Source organism: Arachis ipaensis, chromosome B5, assembly GCF_059453495.1.
Source record: "Arachis ipaensis isolate K30076 ecotype BB chromosome B5, ASM5945349v1, whole genome shotgun sequence".
Classification (NCBI taxonomy): domain Eukaryota; kingdom Viridiplantae; phylum Streptophyta; class Magnoliopsida; order Fabales; family Fabaceae; genus Arachis; species Arachis ipaensis.
In genome coordinates, this window is record NC_142440.1 from 94,634,655 (window position 1) to 94,645,046 (window position 10,392).

General features: G+C 42.3%; 1 non-coding gene across 1 annotated transcript; it reads right to left on the reverse strand.

Moving 5' to 3' along the window:
- Positions 1–510: 510 nt before the first annotated feature.
- LOC148565033 (small nucleolar RNA R71) lies at positions 511–616 on the reverse strand. Its single transcript, XR_015884729.1, has one exon. It is a non-coding gene; the product is annotated as a small nucleolar RNA R71 (small nucleolar RNA).
- Positions 617–10,392: the final 9,776 nt, after the last annotated feature.

Genomic DNA, 10,392 nt, shown 5'->3' on the forward strand with positions numbered 1-10,392 from the left:
TGTGTAGTTGGTGCTGAAGAAGAGGAGGAACACTTTGAGGAATACTTTGAACCAAACATGGAAGAAAACATGGAAAACCATCACGAAGAAGAGGCTCACAACCATGGCGGAAGAGGTCGAGCAAATCATGCTGGGGAGGATAGAAGAGTTTTAGGCTCTTACATCAATCCAAACCCAGGAAACTGTGGAAGTAGCATTCAAAAGCCAACCATCCAAGCCAACAATTTTGAACTAAAACCACAACTCATCACCCTTGTTCAGAACAACTGTTCGTTTGGAGGAAGTGTCCAAGAGGACCCCAATCAACATCTAACCACCTTCCTGAGAATATGTGACATAGTGAAGTCTAATGGTGTTCATCCTAACACCTATAGACTGCTCTTATTTCCATTCTCACTCAAGGATAAAGCAGCCAAGTGGCTGGAGTCTTTCCCAAGGGAGAGCTTGACAACTTGGAAAGATGTGGTGCACAAATTCTTAGCAAGATTTTACCCTCCTCAACGAATCAATAGGCTGAGAGCTGAGGTCCAAACTTTTAGGCAACAAGATGGTGAGACTCTATATGAAGCATGGGAGAGGTTTAAAGACCTAACAAGGAGGTGCCCACCCGTTATGTTCAATGAATGGGTGCAGCTACACATTTTCTATGAAGGGCTCTCTTATGAGTCAAAGAAGGCCGTAGACCATTCATCCGGAGGATCTTTGAACAAGAAGAAGACTATTGAGGAGGCCATAGATGTCATTGAAACAGTAGCAGAGAACGACTATTTCTATGCTTCCGAAAGAGGGAACACAAGAGGAGTAATGGAACTAAACAATGTAGATGCTCTACTGGCCCAAAACAAGCTCATTACCCAGCAGATGGCTGACCTCACCAAGAAGATGGAGAGGAACCAAGTAGCAGCAATTTCCACTTCATCAACAACCCAAGAAGGAGAGAATGAAGAAGCAGAAGGTAGTCAGGAGCAAGCCAACTACATTGGGAATTCACCTAGGCAAAACTATGATCCATACTCTAAGACCTACAACCCTGGATGGAGAAATCACCCAAACTTTGGGTGGGAAAATCAACAAGACCAAAGCCTTGATCAAAGACGCCCAAATCCAAACAATGCAGCCACCCAACACTTCACATCTAGACCATATCAACACCCCCATAACAACCCCTCTCCATATTCATATCAAGGCCAGAATAACCCTCCTCAGCTTGACCTATCATCATTAGATGACAGAATCTCAAAGATTGAGAATCTACTCGAAGGCATAAGCAAAGAGATTCGAGATAGTAAAGCATTCCGAGAAGAGGTGATGTCCAATATGCAGAATCAGGATGCTGCCATCAAGAAACATGAGACACAAATTGGCTACTTATTCAAGCAAATTTCCAGCCACAACCTTTGCAGCAATACTAGCTCAAAACAACGGGAGGAGTGTCAGGCTATCACCCTTAGGAGTGGGAAGGAACTGAAGGAAACCCCCCAAAAACCACAAGAAGAGGACTCAAATAAAAAGAAAGAAGAGCAGGACGAGGCTCGAGTTCCCACTTTGAGTTCACAAAAAGGGGAAGAAGTGCCGAATCCAGACACCCCAAGAGTCCCATACCCTTAGCAATTAAAGAAGAAGGGAGATGACAATCAGTTTTCGAGATTTTTGGAAATCTTCAAGAAACTGCAAATCAACATACCCTTTACTGAAGCAATAGAACAAATGCCACTCTACGCCAAGTTCTTGAAGGAGCTTATTGTAACACCCTAATATTCAAATCCTTATGCTCGAGTCATAAGTCAATGATATTACGGTGGTACGACTCTCAGGTGGATTTTTAATAAATAAATATAGGTAATTTCGAAAGGAGTATTAATCGAGAAGCCTGAAAAGAGTAGAAATAAAATCGCGAAGACGTATCTCTCACGTTTCGACAACAAAAGATAAACCGTGAAGCCGAAAATGATATACGGACAAGGCGTAGAGGAGATTAAGAGATAGATAACAGATAGATATATATAACATAAGTAAATAGCTACTAGTCGCGACCTGCGAAGTTTAGGTCGGCTAGAGTACATTATGAGATTAGTTGACAATAGTATATCCTAATCTCTCCCGAAGGAAACATGAGAGCCTCTATAGGCAAATTCAAAGAGTTCAATGCATAATATAAACTTTCCAAAACAAAGGTGGAGAAATTCTAATCAAAACACAAAGTAGAGGAAATAAAGATCTTCGCCGTCTCTCAGACGACCCACAACTCACTTCTGAGCACCTGGACCTATATCTGAAAAACAAGAGATATATACGGAATGAGAACCCCGGGCCCATGGGTTCCCAGTACGGTAAAAGTGCCAAATAAATTCAATGTACTGCAACAAAAACTCACTAAGCATCCTAAACTTCTTCACCAATTATTCATCCTAGGTTCTTGCTAATCCATGAATAGGCAACTGTCATAAGGGAGTGCTAAATTCAATTCATGTTTCACATGTTTCCCAACTCGCTGACTCTTTCACGAATCAGACTCAGAATCATAAGCAAAACCATCACCAGTTGTTCTGCCTCAGCAGTTCTATATCAATACATCATCATGCAATCGCATCATCAATTCATCCCATCAAGAACAGCCCTCACACCCACCGACACCAGCATGAGGGGCCTCTCAGCTGTACAAACACAAGCAATACAGGCAAGTAATACACAAACATGATACAAGTAGAACAAGTAGCATATAGTCAGGTAACATGGCATATATGATGTAGAAATCCAAGACAAATGGCAAACCCAAACAATTCAAACATATGCAAATGATGAATGCCTGCCCTATGGCTGATGATATCATCTGTCGGTTATATAGCCAACCCGACATGTCCTGGTAGAAACACCCCTTGCGGAGCAAGTAGGTTTGAGCTACAACCCCCTTGCTACTGCCCACTCAACCCAGAGCCAGTGAAATAATCACTACTGTGGCTACTACCCAGGCAGGTGTCTAAAAGCTCAACCTGGAGCGAGTGGATTCACCACTACTGCCGCTACTACCCAGGCGTCGCAATCTCTGACCTGGAGCAAGTAGGACGAACCACAACCCTTGCTATTACCCAGGTATCTCAAGCATTGGCCCGGAGCAAGTGGGACGAACCACAACCCTTGCTACTGCCCAGGCATCTCAAACATAAATTCATTCAATCTCAATTCATATTATCAACATTCATTGTTACCAAATCTCAAACATTAACTTGGAGCAAGTGGGACGAACCACAACCCTTGCTACTACCCAAGTATCACAAATAAACATTTATTCATAATCACCCTTCATTATTATCAATCCTCAGACAGTGACCCGGAGCAAGCGGGACGAACCACGACCCTTGCTACTACCCAGGTATCATAAATCCACATTTATTCAAAACCCCACGATTAAACTCGTTTATCATAATCCTCCTTTCCCGTCTCATACCCGGAGCAAGTGGACAACGCCACTGCCTACTACCCGGGGTCGCACATCACATTTCAATATTTTTTTATTATTATCCATTTAACATATTCATTCATTAATCATATATGCATTTATACTCAGCCATAAACAATAATGGCTTTGCCGTAACCCGGTAATAACTCAGCCATCCGGCTCATGGTCCAATCAAGAACGGGCCATTTATCAATAAATATAGCCCTCCGGCTCATGGCATACACGGTACTTCCACCGTCATCCTCCATATCTCATATAATCATCTTTGATCATCATTGATCATAACTTTTCTCCTTGCTTCACTCGCAAGTTACCACATCCCCTAGCTCATTGCTAGGCATATCAGAATGATTTAATACATAAGAGGTGAGATCGGAGGCTTAGAAGTATGAGATTTGGCTTTTAAAACTCAAAAATCAACTTTGGCATGAAAACAGGGCCACGCGTACGCGCACTCCACGCGCACGCGTGGATGGCCACAAAACTCATCGACGCGCAAGCGTCATACGCGCGGACGCGCGGGTTGAAAAATAGCCAAACGACGCGCAAGCGTCGGCCACGCGTACGCGTGGGTGCTCTTGCGCCCCAGGCACAAAACTGGCACAACTCTGGCACAACTCTCAGGAAAATAGCTGGGCATTTGGTGCAGCGCATCGACGCACCCGCGCACACCACGCGCACGCGTGGATAGTACCTTCTTGAAGAATGACGCGTACGCGCCAAGTGCGCCTACGCGTGGAGGGTCATTCTGCTAAAAATTTTCTAAGTTAAAAGCTGCAGAATTTACAGATTCAACCCCCAATCTTTCGACGGACATAACTTTCTCATTTTAAATCATTTTTCACCCGTTCTTCGAACGGCATGGACATCCCAGATCCAATTTCATTTCTAAATAGATTTGGCACAAAACAGAGATCTGTAGTCCAAGTTATGTCCCGTCAAAGTATGCCCAAAAACCATGTTTTCATACAAAACCACTAGGTGCCATTTTCAAAACAAGCCATTTTCAACTCTTTTCAAAATCAACCAAAACATGCCAATTTCAACCATTTTTGAAATCAATCAAAATGTACCAAAATCCACATCAAGCCATCCTCAACTCACACATTGACACTTTACCAAAAATTTCCAAAACCACATCTAACCATTTTAACACTTCTCAATCAAATGGCTAAAGGACAAACACAATATCATGTCATACATCCTTTCTCATCCCAATTTCCAATAATACCATTTCCAATCAACCATCATTATACGTAATCAATATCATACTCACTATCACGTGATTTTACCCACAAATCAACCTTAATCATTCCCCAAGCATATATCACAACATACATATCTCTAATGCATCATCATACCATCAAGGCATCAATAATCATAATCACATATATGATCACATAATATATCTCAACCGAACCAAACATACCTCGTCTACATAATTTCACCCAAAATTACCAAATTCCACACTTCAACTTCTCAAACCTTATTATTCAATAACCAACCTAATCGTTCATATATTCATTATCTGAAATTCATCCAATCACTTGTGCCATCATACAATGCACACATCGACTTACCTTTCTTACCTCTTTCCGGCCTCCGGCCCAAAATTCACGGCCTCCGGCCCAATTTTCACAATTTAAATGCATAAACCACAAATCAATACTCATTACCCAGTACATCAAATTCTCAATACACCAAGCATACAAGGTCACACAATTCTCAACCCAATCATTAATTCACATTACATATCAACTATGCATATTAGCACCAACCATTTACACAATCCAAACTTAATCCTAGGGGCATCTAGCCTAGGAATTCTCATCACAACACACGGTACTTAAATGAAACTTAAACCGTACCTCTTGTAACCAAACCAATTGAGCCTCTTCTTTGGAATTCTTCACCAACCTTAGCTCCAAGCCTTACCAAAGCTCCTCAAGCAATACCAATCTCCCAATTGTGCACCAACATCACCAAATACACTAACATAACCAATGTCACATACATACATCAACCTAGGGCTCATAAAAATGATAAATCACAAGGGTTTGAGCACTTCTTACCTCAGCCCATATGAAGTAGGGATAGAACCCACTTAGAATCCATGTTAGAGTATCCTTAAACACCCAAAATCACAAGATTTCAACACTAACTACCTAAAAACGTGTAACAGTGGGGAATTTCGAAAACTGGGCAGAGATGAATGAAATACTCACCACCAAACTTAGATAGAATTGTAGAGGATGAGAAGAGAAATGCGTGGCCGCAAACGGCTCGTCAATCGGAGCTCCGTAGCTCAAGTTATGGTGGTTTGAAGATCAAAGAGAGTTAGGTTTTCTCTCTTCTCTTCTCTCTTCTCAAATCAGCGCCCCAACCCTTCTTTTTAGGGTAAAATGAGCTGAAATTCTTACAACTAATGTTTATATATGTTGGGTCTTGGGCCCACTTAGGCCCGGTTCACTTATTTTTGCCCATTGGCCCAATTTTGGGCCAAAACCTTTAAGATTAGCGCTCTAAATCGCACTTTAAATATTTCTACCTTCCCTAATTATAATTCCTCATTTCTTAATCTTATTTACCCATAATCAATTTTCTCAGTTGTAGTACCAGACAGATCTCAGCCAGTACTGCCGGTCAAAATTCCACTGCGCACTTTTACGCAGAAAACTATATTTTCCGACTCGGAAAAATTCACTGAATCCAAATATCATATTTAAATTATCAAATTCCAATTGCCAAATCTTCCAACCATATTCGCTCCTATTTAACTTATTATTTAATTAATTTCGGTTAGACCGGGTATTACATTCTACCCCCCTAACAGAAATTTTCGCCCTCGAAAATTCCATCCATCACTATCCTCTCCCTCTGCCAAGCCAATTACCACTAATCACAACTCAACTCCAAGCATAACCTCCAAACTTACTTTCTTATTCTCAACCCTCGAATTTCTATATGACTTGCTGTTATAAAGTCTCTGACTCATCAATCAAAAACCCCTTTCATTTCTAGAAAGCAAATGAGTTTGAAATAGCAATTTAACAAAAATAATGAGAATCCGCTTTCCTTTAATAATCTATAAAAGCATTCGAGACACATCTCTTTCGTTAAAGTTACTCATATAAAAAAATTATCCTCAAAACCATAACCAGCACTCTGTCAAATTTTTTTGGAGAAAAATTTTCAACAGTACCTCCCCAAAAATTGAAGTTTACCACCCGTCACGGGCTCACTCAAACCAATCTCAGTACTGCATATGTATTTCAATTTAGTGGCTTTCACATTATAAATCTCAATCTAATTCCGAGGTCACTATGACCAAACATCATGGTGCTCATCTCTCAAACACGATAACTCGCACTCTCTCATCATCTAAATCCAATTATGCATCAATGATAATTTCCTCATCCGTTTCAGAACCATCAAGGCTCACAGCCGCAATTAATTCCAATTACCTAGAATCATTATCTGCATAAGCTCACTAAACTTTTAAGTACTCAAAGCATAAAGCATTTCCAATCATGCTCTACTTTTCCTTATTATTACCATACTATGCTAACGCTTTAGCAAGCTTCCGCTATGCCACCTTGATTTCTCGTCAAGTATTAGTTCCATCACTTATTTCCTCAAGTACTAAACCACCACTTAACTTGACCGACAATTTGAATTAACGTTTCCAAATCCATCATTTAGGACCATCCCTTATCTATTTAAATCAAAGGAACTAAAAGTCACGAGTTCAATCCATTTCACCAAAAATCCAGAAATCAACAAACTACATAACAAACACAACACATCATTCTCAACAGAAAGTCATTTACATCACAGGCATTTATCCATTTGTATTAAGGCAATTACCTCAATCTTACTATCGCAATCGGCCCGCATCCTGACTCTCTCCTTGTTGGCAATTTCTTGATACATGCCCTAGTAACCCGCACTTGTAACATACACCTAACCCCAATCGGAACGGCCTATTTGGGTGATGACTTCCACATCTCTGACAGCTTGAAACATCAGAAGCAGCCGCTGCCCGTTTTCCCTTACCATTCCTTTGGGACTCCTTACTCGTCGCAAAGTTATTCTGTCCTTGGGGAAAGTGTTGTACGTATCCTCTCTCCTTAAACTCTCGACCCCTTGGTGCGAATCCTTGGTTGTGCTCTCTATGACTTCCCTTCTCTGCAACCCTCCTTTTCACACACTCTTCAGCGATTCTGCTCTTATTCACTAACTCTGAAAAAGTTCGGATCTCCATTGGTCCCACTGAACTTAAGATGTCGCTCCGGAGCCCTCCTTCATACTTAATGCATTTCCATTCCTCGAAGTCTCCCAGAGCTCCTTGACACATGCGGGAAAACCTGAATAGCTCCTCAAATTTGTCTGTATATTCAGATATGGACATAGCACCTTGCTTTAGCTGCAGTAACTCCAATTCCTTGGCTGTCCTGGCGGAATTCGGAAAGTACTTCTTATAGAATTCCACCTGGAAGGCATCCCAAGTGATATGATCATTCCCCTGTTGCAGGAGACGTCGAGCCCCTTGCCACCAATGCGATGCTTCCCCCGTGAGTAGATAGGTAGCGAATTCAACATGTTGCTCTTCAGGCACCAACTGCGCTTGCAGTGCTCGCTCCATGGCCTGAAACCAAGTATCAGCTTCAGTCGGATCGGTGGTTCCCTTGAACTTAGGTGGATTAACCTTTAAGAAGGTTGCCAGTGTCATCGGGCCCTGAGCTTCCCTTCCGCCATTGCCATTATTGTTCATCTGTTGCCCAAGAGCCTCCGTAGTGGCCTGCATAGCAGCAGCCATATTCTCCAACGCCGCCATAAGGTTTACTGGGTTATTCGGGTTGATTTCCGGTTCCTGCGTATTAGTACGATCTCTTTCACGTCTCCGACTGGGTCCACGAGGTGCCATCTGGTTCCTATACACACCAAACAATCGATATCAAGTTGATCAGTCTCAATATCGGAAGTATAGTGCTTCAAAGTACCAAAGGTACACTCATGGATTTCATGCTAGATGTATCGATTAGATACCTGGTGCACGAAATTGTGATGTCCAGGCTCGAACAATCCCTGGTAATGGCTCCAAAGCTTGGTGCTTTGATCTTAATTCATAATTGTCACAACTTCGATACAACTAACCAGCAAGTGTACTGGGTCGTCCAAGTAATACCTTACGTGAGTAAGGGTCGAATCCCACGGAGATTGTTGGTATGAAGCAAGCTATGGTCACCTTGTAAATCTCAGTCAGGAAGATATAAAGTGATAATGGTGTTCTTGAGGTACAATCTCATGAACTTCCACCTCTTCTCCAATCATGATGCTATGGATCATGATGGCCCGGTCTATGGTAACTTCAGACCGGTTGCTAGTGGGAATGATTGAACATTGAATAAACTCCAACCATCCTCTAGCTATAGGCTTGAGGTCCAATCTTCTTAGTTGAACCGGCTTGCCTTTGGAGTCAATCTTCCATTGAGCTCCTTCTACACATATGTCCATAAGGACTTGGTCCAACCTTTGATCAAAGTTGACTCTCCTTGTGTAGGGGCGTGCGTTCTCTTCCATGTATGGCAAGTTGAACGCCAACCTCAAATTTTCCGGACTAAAATCTAAGTATTTCCCCCGAACCATTGTAACATAGTTCTTTGGATCCGGGTTCCTACTTTGATCATGGTTCTTGGTGATCCATGCATTGGCATAGAACTCTTGAACCATTAGGATGCCGACTTGTTGGATGGGATTTGTTAGAACTTTCCAACCTCTTCTTTGAATTTCATGTCGGATCTCCGGATACTCATTTCTTTTGAGTTTAAAAGGGATCTCAGGGATCACCTTCTTCTTGGCCACAACATCATAGAAGTGGTCTTGATGGGCTTTGGAGATGAACCTTTCCATCTCCCATGACTCGGATGTGGAAGCTTTTATCTTCCCTTTCCCTCTTCTAGAGGATTCTCCGGTCTTTGATGCCATCAATGGTAATGGAAAAACAAAAAAGCTATGCTTTTACCACACCAAACTTAGAATATTGCTCGCCCTCGAGCAATAAACAAAAGAATAGAAGAAGAAGAAGAAGAAATATGGAGAGGGAGAGGGAGATGTGGTTTCGGCCAAGAGGAGTGTAGAGGGGTGTGTTGTGTGAATTTGAAGAAGAATGGATGGCTTTATATAGGGAGGGGAGGGGGGTTAAGGTTCGGCCATATGGGTGGGTTTGGGTGGGAAATTGGTTTTGAATTTTGAAGGTAGGTAGAGTTTATGAGGTAGGTTTATGGGGAAGAGGAGATCGATGTGAGTGGTGAAGGTTTAGTGGGGAAGAGAGATTGAGGTGATTGGTGAGGGGTTTTTAGGGAAGAGTGTTTGTGGGGTTGTGTGAAAGAGAGTGGTGAGAAGAAGTGAGTGGAGGTAGGTGGGGATCCTGTGGGGTCCACAGATCCTGAGGTTTTCAAGGATTTACATCCCTGCACCCATTAGGCATGTAAAAATGCCTTTGTACCCAACTCTGGGCGTTCAGCGCCAGGTTGGTGGCCATTTTGGGCGTTCAACGCCCATTTGTGTGCCATTTCTGGCGTTGAACGCCAGAACCATGCCTGTTCTGGCGTTCAGCGCCCAGAAGCTGCCCATTTTGGGCGTTCAGCGCCAGAACCATGCTCTGTTCTGGCACTGAACGCCAGACAGATGCTCCTCCAGGGTGTGATTTTTCTTCTGCTGTTTTTGATTCCGTTTTCAATTTTTATATTTATTTTGTGACTCCACATGATCATGAACCTAAGAAAACATGAAAAACAATAAAAATAAGAATTAGATAAACATTGGGTTGCCTCCCAACAAGCGCTTCTTTAATGTCAATAGCTTGACAGTGGGCTCTCATGGAGCCTCACAGATGTGCAGAGCTTTGTTGAGACTCTCCAACACCAAACTTA